We start from the raw sequence: 13,756 nt of genomic DNA, 5'->3' as shown, positions 1-13,756 counted from the left end.
ACTTCCACTATGGTCAAAGAATATACACTCTACGATTTTAATCCTTGAAATGTGTTGAAATTTGTTTTATGGCCAAGTACATGGTCAATTTTGCTAAGATATCTGAGAAGATACATTCTATAGTTGTTGAGAACAGTGTTTTATAAATATCAATTAAGTCAGGTTTGTAATTGTTATATTGGGATTTTCTTTTTCAGGGTCCCTTTTCCTATCAGTGAGTTAAATAATCTTTTTTCATGATTGTAGATTTGCCTGTTATTCTTTTTGGTTTTGTCAATGTGTGCTTTATATATTTTGATGTTGTGCTATTAATTGCATACAGTTTTAGAAATATATGTATTTTTTATCACAAGTTGCCAATGGCACTTTATTTTTTTCCTTTTCAACATCCTGTTTTGCAGCTTCCTTGGCCCTTTTTGTTGGGCCAAAGAGCTGGGCACTGGCATGAGCCAAACACTGGCGAATGAAGTCCTTCTCAGATGACTCTGGCTTTCTTCTTCCTGTAGACATTCTGTATGGGCACAACTAGTCCTGTCAGCTGAGTGGCCAATTTGAGTTTTTCAACAGAGTTTTCTCCCTTCTGGGAGCTGAGGGCTTCATGGGTAAGAGAATGAGCTTGAAGTGGTACTCTTTCAGGTGCCACACATTTACCTGCAAGGGACTTTGTGGACCTGTTCTACCTCCTGGATCCACTGAGATCCCAATAGTCCATGCCACCTTCTTGTGGGTGCTAGCCACACTTAACTCTTGTAAACTAAAGCCCCTGCCAGCTCACAGTTTGGTGTGGTACCTCACCATGGGGCACCTCACTAAAGACTGGATGGCTCCAGACATGAGGTGGAGGGCAATGTGGCATGTTGGCTCGCTGGGCCTTGTGCCTTCAGATCTTCCATGCCATTTGGTTGAACCACATGGCTGCTGCCAGACTTGTGGAAGTGGGGTTCAGGATCAGGCCATTCCAGCTGGGCACCATGGCTGCTGCCTATGGGGCTGAGGAAGAACACTCAGCAAAAAAGGTATAAATAGTATATATTTCTTTTTTTTTTTTTTTAAAGATTTTATTTATTTATTTGACAGAGATAGAGACAGCCAGCGAGAGGGAACACAAGCAGGGGTAGTGGGGAGAGGAAGAAGCAGGCTCATAGAGGAAGAGCCTGATGTGGGGCTCGATCCCATAATGCCGGGACCACGCCCTGAGCCGAAGGCAGACGCTTAAACCGCTGTGCCACCCAGGCACCCCTAAATAGTATATATTTCTAACTGTTTAACACTTTCATCAATATATCATATCTCCCCTTCTTTCATCAAATGGCAAGTAAGCTGCTGGCTGGATGTTCAAGGATGGCCTCAGTAACACGACTGGTGGTTACTGGGCTGTTGGCGAGATCCTGATGGATTACTGGCTGGGGCATCTTGAGTCTCCTCAACACAGCCTCTCACCCTTCAGCATATGGGTGATCTAAGAGCTTCCAGTATAACAAGAGTGCAAACCCCCTTGAAGTGCGGCAGGAGGGTAAACATATTTGCCAGTGTCCAAGTGGCCAAATAAAATCATGTGGACAACCCAGCTTCGAGGCAGAATAGATGTCAACTTTTGTTGAAGACCTGAAAGGTGACATCGTGAAGGGGCATATATACAGAAATGGGAAGAACCTGTGGCCATCTCTGTGATGTACCACAACTCGTAATATCAAACATGATGAACCTGTCTATACTCTCTGACTCCACTTCCTTCTCTCCTCTCTTCTCCTCTTCCCCTCCCTCTCCCTCTTCCTGTCTTTCTCTGTGTCAAACAGCAAATGTACAGGCTTTCTATTTTAGGAAGAGGTAGAATAGATAAGTCACTGAATTTATATATTTTGTTTTGTAAATACTACTGGATACAAACAAGGAATCTCTCCTTCTAATAGAAAGATGTTTTGTGTTCAGACATAACCTGAATATTCAAGAAGTCATATTTGTCAAAGGAAACAAACTGAGGATTGCTGGAGGAGAGGGAGGGATGGGGTAAATGGGTGAGGGGAACATGATGTAATGAGCACTGGGTGTTATACAAAATTGATGAATCACTGAACTCTACCTCTGAAATTAATAATATACTACATGCTAATTAAATGAAGTTAAATTAAATTAAAAAGAAAGAAAGAAAAAAGAAAGAAGTTTTATTTGTCAAAAGCCAGATGACTGGATTAAGAAGATGTGGTCCATATATACAATGGAATATTAATCAGCCATCAAAAAGAACGATTTCTCAACATTTGCTGCAACATGGATGGGACTGGAGGAGATAATACTAAGTGATATAAGTCAAGCACAGAAAGACAATTATCATATGGTTTCACTCATTTATGGAACATAAGAAGTAGGAAGATCGGTAGGAGAAGAAAGGGAAGAGGAAAGGGGGGGGTAAACAGAAGGCAGAATGAACCATGACAGGCTATGGACTCTGGGAAACTGAGGGCTTCAGAGGGCAGAGGGGTGGAGGAATGGGATAGGCTGGTGAAGGGTATTAAGAAGAGCATGTATTGCATGGTGCACTGGGTGTTATACGCAAGTAATGAATCATGGAACTTTACATCAAAAACTAGGGATGTACTGTATGGTGACTAACATAATAAAAAATTATTATTTAAAAAAAAAGCGCCAGAGTATCTCCCACTTCATACTTTATGCTTAGTTTTTTTAAAAGAAGGAATTAGGGGCACCTGGGTGGCACAGCGGTTAAGCGTCTGCCTTCGGCTCAGGGCGTGATCCCGGCGTTATGGGATCGAGCCCCACATCAGGCCTCTGCTGGGAGCCTGCTTCTTCCTCTCCCACTCCCCCTTCTTGTGTTCCCTCTCTCGCTGGCTGTCTCTATCTCTATCAAATAAATAAATAAAATCTTTAAAAAAAATAAAATAAAATAAAAAAATAAAAGAAGGAATTAAACTAGCACATATATTTAAGAACAGGAAAAGTGAGTGGCTATTTTTAATCATATCTCTTTATAACAATGAAATCTATATTTAATAAATGTAAATGTTTAAAAAATATTCTCAGCATTATAATATAAAGTTAACATTTTACAGAAGATACAAAGCATCCACTTACTAATGGAAACATTATTATGACATTCTTATTTTATATCATGAGCCTCCCAGTGGATTTTGGTCAGGGCAGATGAGCCCTGGAAATAAAATACTCATAAGTGGATTAAAAAGCAAAATATAACACTCTCTTAGAGACTAAATAGATCTAAAAGGAATAATTTTTAATAATAATTCTGGGAGTCTTAAAATATAAAGCTTTTCCTAACTATCTTGTCAAATACTTAAAAGGCATTTGGGAAGAAAGCACTAGTTTTAGGTAATATTTCATAATAGAGCAGAACTAGACATCAAACTCCTTGTGGTTAAGCAGATATTGTAGTGCAATTTACTGTCACATACAATCCCTTAACCAGAGCCCAATTATCTTCTTGCCATTAAAAAAAAAAGTTTCTAATTTTTCATCTATTAGATCTCTAAATCTGTTTTTCTAATGGTTCTTCTGCCATTAACCACCTCTTTATTCTGTATGCCAAACATCCTTTTGATACATTTCTGCATAAAGCGTTTAAAAGTTTTGCTCAAAGAAGCATTTCATAAATTTTTCTTTAAGGGAAGATAGCAGCAGAGCCTCACCTTGTCCCACGAATACAACTAGATAACCATTAAATCATCCTAAATATCCCAGAAATTGACCTGAAGACTGGCAGAACAAACTCCACAACTAAAGGCAGAAAAGAGGCCACACTGAAGAAGATAGGAAGCATGGAGACACAGTTTGGTAGAGAAATGGATAGTGCCACTGTGGTGGAAGAAGCCTCAGTCATGGAGAAGGGCAAGACACAGACTATAACACACAGAGAAGTGCATGGGGGAAACGAATCCCCATAGTAATTGACTAGGAAAGCTAGAGGGGCCAAATTTCATGAGTTCTTGCAATCAGCAGGGCTTAAAGCCTGGAGTTCTAAAAGTTAGCAAGATTGGCTTGAAGAGAGCCCAGAGACATTGGGGCTCCTCTTGGAGAAAAGGCAGGGCAAACAGCAATGGATACACAACACAGAAATAGTGATGTGAAGAGCACCTAAGGCACAGAAGGTTATATTGCTGACCTTGGAGCGTGTGTCAGAGAGGCAGCATTCATGGAGAGACCCCTCCGGGAACAAAGGAACCAGCAGGCACCATTTCCCCACTCCCACTCTCCCGCCCACCCATCAGCATAAGCAAAGGGTCACCTGCAGGAACTACTGCAGCACCTGTTAAGACTAAATCCCAAACCCATATGCTCCAGTGGAACCTCCCCCTTCCCAGTCACGTTTGCCTCAGTCCCAATGTGGTGGGTCCCTCTCCAAGAAGACAAGCCCAAATCCCTGCCAACATGGCAACTCCCTTCCCAGAAGTTTTGCAGAGCCTCAGTTCCCAAGCATGGCAACAGATCTCATTTCAAAGCAGACCAGAGCACACCTAGCTAAAACGTACCACATTCAGACCAGGAACCAAACACTGCCCACATAAGGCGAGGAGAGACTCTGCAGATAACCATCTTGAAGGATTAAGCAGCCAGGACACAAAAGGAGAGCACATGCAGCACACATCAGAGACATTCTTGGAAGTGCCAGGCCCTGGGGAAGAGGGGACACTACACAGCAGCGCTCTACAGGATCTCTTATTCATAAGGCCATTAGCCTCAAGAACAGGAGATAGGGGCGTCTGGGTGGCTCAGTCAATTAAGTGTCCAACTCTTCGTTTTGGCTCATGTCATGATCCCAAGGTTGTGACATCATGCTCACTGCAGAATCCACTTAAGACTCTCCCTCTCCCTCTGCCCCTCCCACTCTCTCTCCCTAAAATAAATAAATATTAAAAAAAAAAAAAAAGAACAGGAGACATAGCTGATTTTCCTTATGCGGAAAAATAGGAACAGAGACTTAGACAAAATGAGAATAGAGAAATTTGTCCCAAATAAAAGAATAGGAGAAGGCCACAGCTGGAGAGCTAAGTAAAACAGATATAAGTAACATGCCTGATGAAGTATTTAAAGCAATGATTATAAGAATACTCACTAGACTTGAGAAAAAAGTGGAAGACATCAGTAAGAGCCTTAACAAAGAGGTAAAAAAGAACTAATCAGATATGAAGAGTGCAATAAATGAGATCAGAAGCATTATGAAGAGTGCAATAAATGAGATCAGAAGCATGCCTGATGCAATGAGCAGCATGCTGAAAGAATCAGGGGAACAAATTAATGACCCAGAAAACAAAGTAGTGGAAAGTAATCAACTATATGAAAGAAAAAATAATTATGCAAAATGAGAACAAACTTAGGGAACTCAGTGACCTCATCAAACATAATAACATTCATATTACAGGAGCCCCAGAAGAGGAAGAGAGAGAAAGGAGGGAAGAAAATTTATTTGAAGAAATAATAGCAGAAAACTTCCTTAATCTGGGGGAGACAGATATCCAGATCCAGAAAGCACAGAGAACCCCCAACAAAATCAACAAAAGCAGATCCACAACAATACATATTGTAATTAAAATCATAAAATATAGTGATAAGGAAAAAAATTTTAAAGCAGCAAGACAAAAGAAGACAGCAACATACAAGGAAAACCCCATAAGGTTATCAGGGGATTTTTCAGCAGAAACTTTCCAAGCCAGAAGAGAGTGGCATGATATATTCGAAGTGCTGAACAAAAAAAATCTGTAGCCAAGAATACTCTATCCAGCAAGACTATCATTTAGACTAGAAGGAGAGAGAGAGAGTGTCCCAGACAAACAAAAACTAAAGGAATTCATGACCACTAAATCAGTCCTGCAAAAAATATTAAAGAGGACACTTTGAGTGGAAAGGAAAGTCCAAAAGTGACAGTATGAAGGAAGGAAACACAGAAGCAGTAGAGCTAAATATTTCTGTAAAAAATCAGTCAAGGAACTCACAAAATAAAAGGATGTAAAATATGACACCATATACCTAAAATGTGGGGAGAAAAAGAGTAAAGAATGGATTCAAACTTAAATGACCATCAACTTAATATAAATTGCTATATACAGATGTTATATACAAACCTAATGGTAACCACAAATTAAAACCCACTACTAAATATGCAACGAATAAAGAGAAAGAAATCCAAATATATCACTAAAGAAAACCAGCAAACCATGAAAAAGAGAAAGGTAAGAGAGGATCTGAGAAAATCTTCAGGGAAAAAAACATAAAATGAGTAATAAAATGGCAATAAATACCAATCTATCAATAATTACTGTGAATGTAAATGGAGTAGATGCTCCAATCAAAGGACACAGGGTGACAGAATGGATAAAAAAACAAGACCCATCTAGATACTGCCTACAAGAGACTCATTTTAGACCTAAAGACACCTGCAGATTGAAAGTCAGGGGATAGAGAGATATCTATCATGCAAGTGGATGTCAAAAAAAAGATGGAGCAGCAATATTTATACCAAACACACTAGACTTTAAAACAATGATTGTAATAAGAGACAAAGAAGGACACGGCATAATAATAAATGGGACAATCCAACGAGAAGATATAACCATTTTAAATATTTATGCACCCAACATGGGAGCACCCAAATACATAAAGCCAACTATTAACAATAGTCAATAATAATACAGTAATAATAGGAGACTTTAACATCCCATTTACCTCAATGGACAGATCATCGAAAGCGAAAATCAAAAAGGAAATGATGGCTTTGAATGACACATTGGACCAGATGGACCTAATGTATATTCAGAATGTTCTACCCTAAAAGAGCAGAATACACATTCTTTTCAAGTATACATGGAACATTCTCCAGAACAGATCACATATTAGGCCATAAAAAAAGCCTCAACAAATTCAAGAAGATCACAGTCATACCATGCATCTTTCTGACCACAATGCTATGAAACTAGAAGTCAACCACAAGAAAAAATCTGGAAAGACTACAAACACAGAGAGGTTAAATAACATGCTACTAAACAATGAACAGGTCAACAAGGAAATAAAAAAAGAAATAAAAAAGCACATGGAAACAAATGAAAATGAAAACATAACAGTGCAAAACCTTTGGGATGCACCAAAAGCAGTTCCAAGAGGGGAGTTTATAGCAATACAGGCCTACCTCAAGAAGCAAGAATAATCTCAAACGACTTAACCTTACACCTAGACGAGCTAGAAAAAGAACAACAAGCAAAACCTAAAACCAGCAGAAGGAGGGAAATAATAAAGATTAGAGCAGAAATAAATGATACAGAAACTAAAAAAACAATAGAAGAGATCAATGAAATTTTTTTCTCTGAAAAAAATCATTAAAATTGACAAGCCTCTAGCCAGACTTATCAAGAAAAAAAGAGAAAGGACTCAAATAAATAAAATCACAAATGAGAGAGGATAAATAACAACCAACACCATAGAAGTACAAACAATTATAAGAGAATATATGAAAAATTATATGCCAGCAAATTGGACAACCTAGAAGAAATGGACAAATTCCCAGAAACATATAACCTCCCAAAACTGAAACAGGAAGACACAGAAAATGGGAACAGACTGATTAAGAGCAAAGAAATTGAATCAGTAATCAAAAAACTTCCAACAAACAAAAGTCCAGGAACAAACCTAGGAACAAACCTAACAAAGGGGTGAAAGACCTGTACTCTGGAAACTATAAAACACTGATGAAATTGAAGATGACACAAAGAAATGGAAAGACATTCCATGCTCATAGATTGAAAGAACAAATATTGTTAAAATATCTATACTACCCAAAACAATGCAATCCCTACCAAAATACCAACAGCATTTTTCACAGAGCTAGAACAATCTTAAAATTTGAACGGACCCATAAAAGAAGCAATCTTCAAAAAGAAAAGCAAAGATGGAGGCATCACAATTTTGGATTTCAAATTATATTACAAAGCTGTAGTAATCGAAACAGTATGGTACTGGCACAAAAATACACACATAGATCAATAGAACAGAACAGAAAACCCAGAAATGAACCCACAATTATATGGTCAATTAATATTCAACAAAGCAGGAAAGAATATCCAATGGGAAAAAGACAGTCTCTTCAACAAATACTGTTGGTAAAACTGGACAGCTACATGCAAAAGAATGAAACTGGACCACTTTCTTACACCATACACAAAAATAAACTCAAAACAGATTTAAAGACCTAAATGTGAGACCCGAAACCATAAAAATCCTAGAAGAGAATAAAGGCAGTAACTTCTCTGACATCAACTGTAGCAACTTTTTTCTAGGCAAGGAAAACAAAGGCAAAAGTAAACTACTGGGACTTCATCAAAGCAACAAGCTTCTACACAGCAAAGGAAACAATCAACAAAAGTGAAAAAGCAATCTACAGAATGGGGGAAGATATTTGCAAATAACATATCTGATAAAGGGTGAGTATCCAAAATATATAAAGAACTTACAAAATTCAACACCTCAAAACAAATAATCCAATTTAAAAATGGGCAGAAAATACGAACAGATATTTCTCCAGAGAAGACATCCGGATGGCCAACAGACACATGAAAAGATGCTCAACATCACTCATCATCAGGGAAATGCAAATCAAAACCATGAGATACCACCTCACTCCTGTCACAATGGCTAAAATTAACAAGTCAGGAAACAGCAGATGTTGGCAAAGATGCAGAGAAAGGGGAATCCTCCTATACCATTGGTGGGAATGTAAACGGGTGCACCCATTCTGGAAAACAGTATGGAAGGTCCTCAAAAAGTTAAAAATAGAACCACCCTATGATCCAGCAATTGCACTGCTGAGAATTTACTCAAAGAATACAAAAACACTAATTCAAAGGGATACATGCACCCATATGTTTACAGAAGCATTATTTACCATAGACAAATTATGGAAGAAGCCCAAGTGTCCACTGATTGATGAGTGGATAAAAAAGATGTGGTGTGTGTATATATAACGGAATATTATTCAGTCACAAAAAAGAATGAAATCTTTCCATCTGCAACGACATGCAGCTAGACAGTATAATGCTAGCAAAATAAGTCAGAGAAAGGCATACCATATAATTTCACTCACACGTGGAATTTAAGAAACAAATGAGGGAAGAGGAAAAAAAGAGAGAGAAAGCAAGAAACAGACTCTTAATTATAGAGGACAAAATATGGTAACCAGAAGGGAGGTGGGTGAGGGGATGAGTTCAATAGGTGATGGGGATTAAGGCATGCACTTGTGATGAGCACCCAGTCATTTATGGAAGTGCTGAGTCACTACATTGTACACCTGAAATTAATATAACAATCTATGTTATAGATTAAAAACTTAAGGGCTTTCCAGTCTCCAAAGTGATTCTATAGGAAACTACCTTCATCCAAGGGCTGGGACCGAATTTCTTGATCTCAAATCCATGGCCATTTACATGATGGCTACAAAGACTTCCTACTCTCTTTTGAACCTATTCCAGACTGGCTTTTGTCCCCAGAACCTCACTAAAACTACTCTCGTAAAGGTCAACAATCTAATGGACAATCCTAAATCCTCACACTGCTAGACCAATCTGCAACGTATGACACTGCATATTTCTCTCTTCTCGAAATATCTTTTTCACTTGGCCTTTGGGACATCATTCACTCTTCATATTTCTAAATCAATGGCTGCTCCTTCTTGGCCTCATTTTTACTGTGTCTTCCTCATTATCCTGGGCACTAAATATCAGAATAATCCAAGGTTCATACTAAAACTTCTTCTCTTTCTTCACTTAGTCCCTAGGAGATCTCATCTAGTCCCAGGACTTTAATGCCATTTCTGCACAGGCGACTCTCAAATTCATTTCCTTAGATCCAATTCCTCCCTTGAGCTCCAGGTTCATATGGCCAATAAACTACTCAACATCTCCACTTGGATGTCTAATAAACAAACACTTAAAATTTAACTTATTAAGACACAATATTAATTCCCATATCTCCTGCTCTTTTCTGCAGCTTTCACCATATCAGTTGCTCCAAGTCATCTAAGATTAGTTGTCAACCTTACAGTTACTCCATGTCAAAAACTTTGGAGTCATCCTTGACTCCTCTCTCTTTTTCTTACTCTTATACCCAATTCAAGACCAAATCCCCTGGGCTCCAATTTTAAAATATATCCAAAATGCAACTATTTCTCATTATGTTTGCTGTTACCACTCAGATCTGAGCCACCACCACTCTTCAACTGGATTATCGTGATAACCTACTAACAAGTCTCGCTGCTTCCATCATTACTTGCCCCCTTTCCAACTCACACATAACCTGTTCTTTACCCAGCAGTATAATCATCATTTTGCTCTACTTAAAAATTTCCAGTGACTTCTCACCTTACTTAGAGTAAAATCCAAAGTTCTTATTTAGGCTACATGACCCTCCATAATATGGCCCCCTCGGTATTTCTATGATCTCATATTCTACTGTTCTCCCTCATGCTTGTTTTACTGCAGCACACTGGCCTCCTTGGTACTTAAAACATGTTGAGCATGCTCCCACTTCTGGGTCTTCATGCTTATTGTCTCCTCTGCCTGCGATGCTCACACCCCAGATATCCACATGGCTTGTACTCTCTCCCATCATGTTCTGCTCAAAAGTCATCTTCTTACTGAAGCCATTGCTGTATATACCCTATATAAAATAGCACCATCCATTATTTTCGACTCTTGTTATTCTGCTTTATTTTCCTCTGTAATACTTATGAGGAAAAAAGAAACACTATATGTTAATTTTCTGCCTTTTCCTTCCAGAATGAAAGCTCCTCAAGAGCAAGGACTTTGTGTTATTTAATTCCGCATTCCCAGCAGGAAGAAGAAATCCTACCTCAATAAAGATATCCATTAAATATTTGCTATAGAATGAAAAACTTCCACCCACCCTTCAAGACCTGTTTTACAGTGACCTCCCTGACCTGCTCAAGAATAACAAAGCAAGGGGTGCCTGGGTGGCACAGCGGTTACGCGTCTGCCTTCGGCTCAGGGCGTGATCCCGGCGTTATGGGATCGAGCCCCACATCAGGCTCTTCTGCTATGAGCTTGCTTCTTCCTCTCCCACTCCCCCTGCTTGTGTTCCCTCTCTCGCTGACTGTCTCTATCTCTCTGTCGAATAAATAAATAAAATCTTTAAAAAAAAAAAAAAAAGAATAACAAAGCACTTTCTTATCTCTCCAGAGTCCCAAAGAATACTGTTTTGCATCTCTTCTGTAAACCTATGATTTCTTTTCACTATCTGATGATATCCTGTTTGTACTGGATTCCCTGGCACCTAGCGTAACATCATTTAACACCTATTCAAATGAATTAATGAATGAATGACTTGATAAAAGGCCTGTATTATAAACACAAATTTGGGGTAAATAGAATAAATCCTCCCCTCTCTCCCGCCCTCATACTTCCACTTTTATTTTTCTTCCGACCACCCTGACCCGAACTCTGAAACTTACTATTATCCTCTCCTTTACCCATGCCTTCCTATAATCACATTTTCTTACTCTTGCCTCTTATTAATCCTAGATAAGTGATCTCAGAAACTTAAAGCACAATTAGAAAATTTCTAAAGTGCAAACAGAACATTTAAAGCAGCACTGAAGTTAAATATCTGATAGTTCATCTTCACCCTGTGCTTTCTTTAGGAGACAACATTCCACAGGAAATATATCACCAATAAAATATATCACCAATAAAACAAAAGACAGTGGGTATCATGGGTGGTTATGCTCTCAGTAGTGATATTTCTTAAGACATTCTTAGAAGGATTTGTAATAAAAGAGATTTAAAACATAACATTCAATTATGCACTTCCAACTTCATTATCAGCACTACCTTCATCATGGAAAATTATTATTAAAGCCTATGACACATCATGAGCAGCAGACAGAAAATTTTGAGGTCAATGCCTCTGGGGAATCATACTTACAAATGCAACTATCATAGATGTCAAGCAATTATCCACAAATGAGACATCTGTCAAATGAGTATTGGTCACCCCTTCTTTATACAAAGATAGATTACAGAACTGTGGAATATTAGAGCAAGCAGCCCAAGAAACAAACTGACTTGCCTAAAGTCAGTCAACAAATGGCCAAATCAGAACTTGACTCATACTTGAACTCAACTTCTGATTCCTCATAATGCATGCTTTCTACTAACCAAGGTTTCTGCGTAAATTCTATTCATATTAAGGCATGTTTCCTTTTTTCCTTATCCATGATGGTAATAACAAGAATTAAAAGCTCTTTGATTATAAAGTAAACTTCCATTTTTCCTTCTTGATAGGTTTTCAGATTTTCCTCTAAAAGTATTTAAAAGTACTACTCAAGTTGTTCTTAGTTGTCTAGAGTGGTTTATGCTGCCATTAGCTTCTATAGCACCATCATTAGAAAAATGGGCTGTACTTCGTCTTAAACCCCCACATGCAGCCAAAATTGGGTTGCTTTAAAGGGCAAGATGTCAAAAGCAGATAAAGCCTTTGTACTGTAATGAGCATAATGATGAATAATGGTACTTATGTGCAATAAATGATGCCCTGCCCATAAACAGCCTTTCCATCCAGATGCTCTATTTAATTCAATAATATATTCCAGGTAATTTGTAGAACTAGATGAGAAATTACCTTAACCAAGAAGACTAACTGTGGAATTTACTAAAACATACCATGTTGAAAATAATTAATGGAAGCAGAGTTTGCAGAAGTAAAATTATGGCATTAAAAAATCCCATTACATGAATTCTTCTTCCAAGTGGCCTGCCTCATAGCAGCTGAAGAAATAAGGGCATGAATGATGTTGGTAATAAAAGACATGCTAATAATATCCATGTGCCATAGTATTCAGTGCTTTTGTGTTTGTTTTAGGAACAGAGATGATAATCCATACAGTCATCATCATCTCCCACCTGGACTACTTCGAAATCCAACCGATTCCCTTACTAACTATATTCCATCGAATAAACAGAGTAAACTTTGAAAAACGTAAATAATATCCCATCATTCCTCTAAGCAAATTATTTTTTCGTTTCCCACCTAAATCTGAATAATCCAAAATCCTTACTACGCCCTACAAAACTCCAACAGGATCTATTTTGGGCCTACCTTCTCTCTGACATAGTCTCCTACTATTCCCCCCCTGCCCTTTGCTACTTCATGCTAGTGACACTTGCTATAGTGACAGCTCTTTTTTTTTTTTTTTTTTTTAAGTAGGCTCCGCAGGACATGGAGCCCAACACTGGACTTAACTCATCACCCTGAGATCAAGACCTAAGCTGAGATCAAGAGTCAGACACTTAACGGACTGAGCCACCCAGGCACCCCTGTATTGACAATTCTTGAATACTCCTATAAACTATCCCTGCCTCAGAACTTTTGTTCTTTCCCTGGAGCTAATTATTGCATAGATTGCTTCTCTACCACATTCAAGTATCTGCATATATATCACCTCCAACTTCTGTTTCTAGCCATGTAGCAGACTAGATATCCTGAAAAAACACCTTCCCAGTATAGCTAAAAATGCTACATATTTTAAATATTTTAATTTATTATTTTTATTATTATTTTATTATCTAGTAAATTACCTAGCTAGAATGCTAGGTAATGTATTTTTATATTAAATAAAAATTAAATTAAATTAATGTATTTTTAAATTATTTTTAATGTGTAGTTTAATGGAGAAGTGTTTTAAATCCCAGAAACCAAAATGTTAAAGCAAAAACGTTAATTACAA

General features: G+C 38.0%; 1 pseudogene; it reads right to left on the bottom strand.

The window, feature by feature from the left end:
* Positions 1-324: 324 nt before the first annotated feature.
* Positions 325-973, bottom strand: LOC100481789 (annotated as a pseudogene).
* Between the last annotated feature and the right edge of the window lie 12,783 nt (positions 974-13,756).

This window comes from Ailuropoda melanoleuca, chromosome 20 (assembly GCF_002007445.2).
Source record: "Ailuropoda melanoleuca isolate Jingjing chromosome 20, ASM200744v2, whole genome shotgun sequence".
Lineage (NCBI taxonomy): Eukaryota > Metazoa > Chordata > Mammalia > Carnivora > Ursidae > Ailuropoda > Ailuropoda melanoleuca.
Note: the sequence above shows the minus strand (reverse complement) of the source record. Positions and strands in the feature narration are given on the sequence as shown.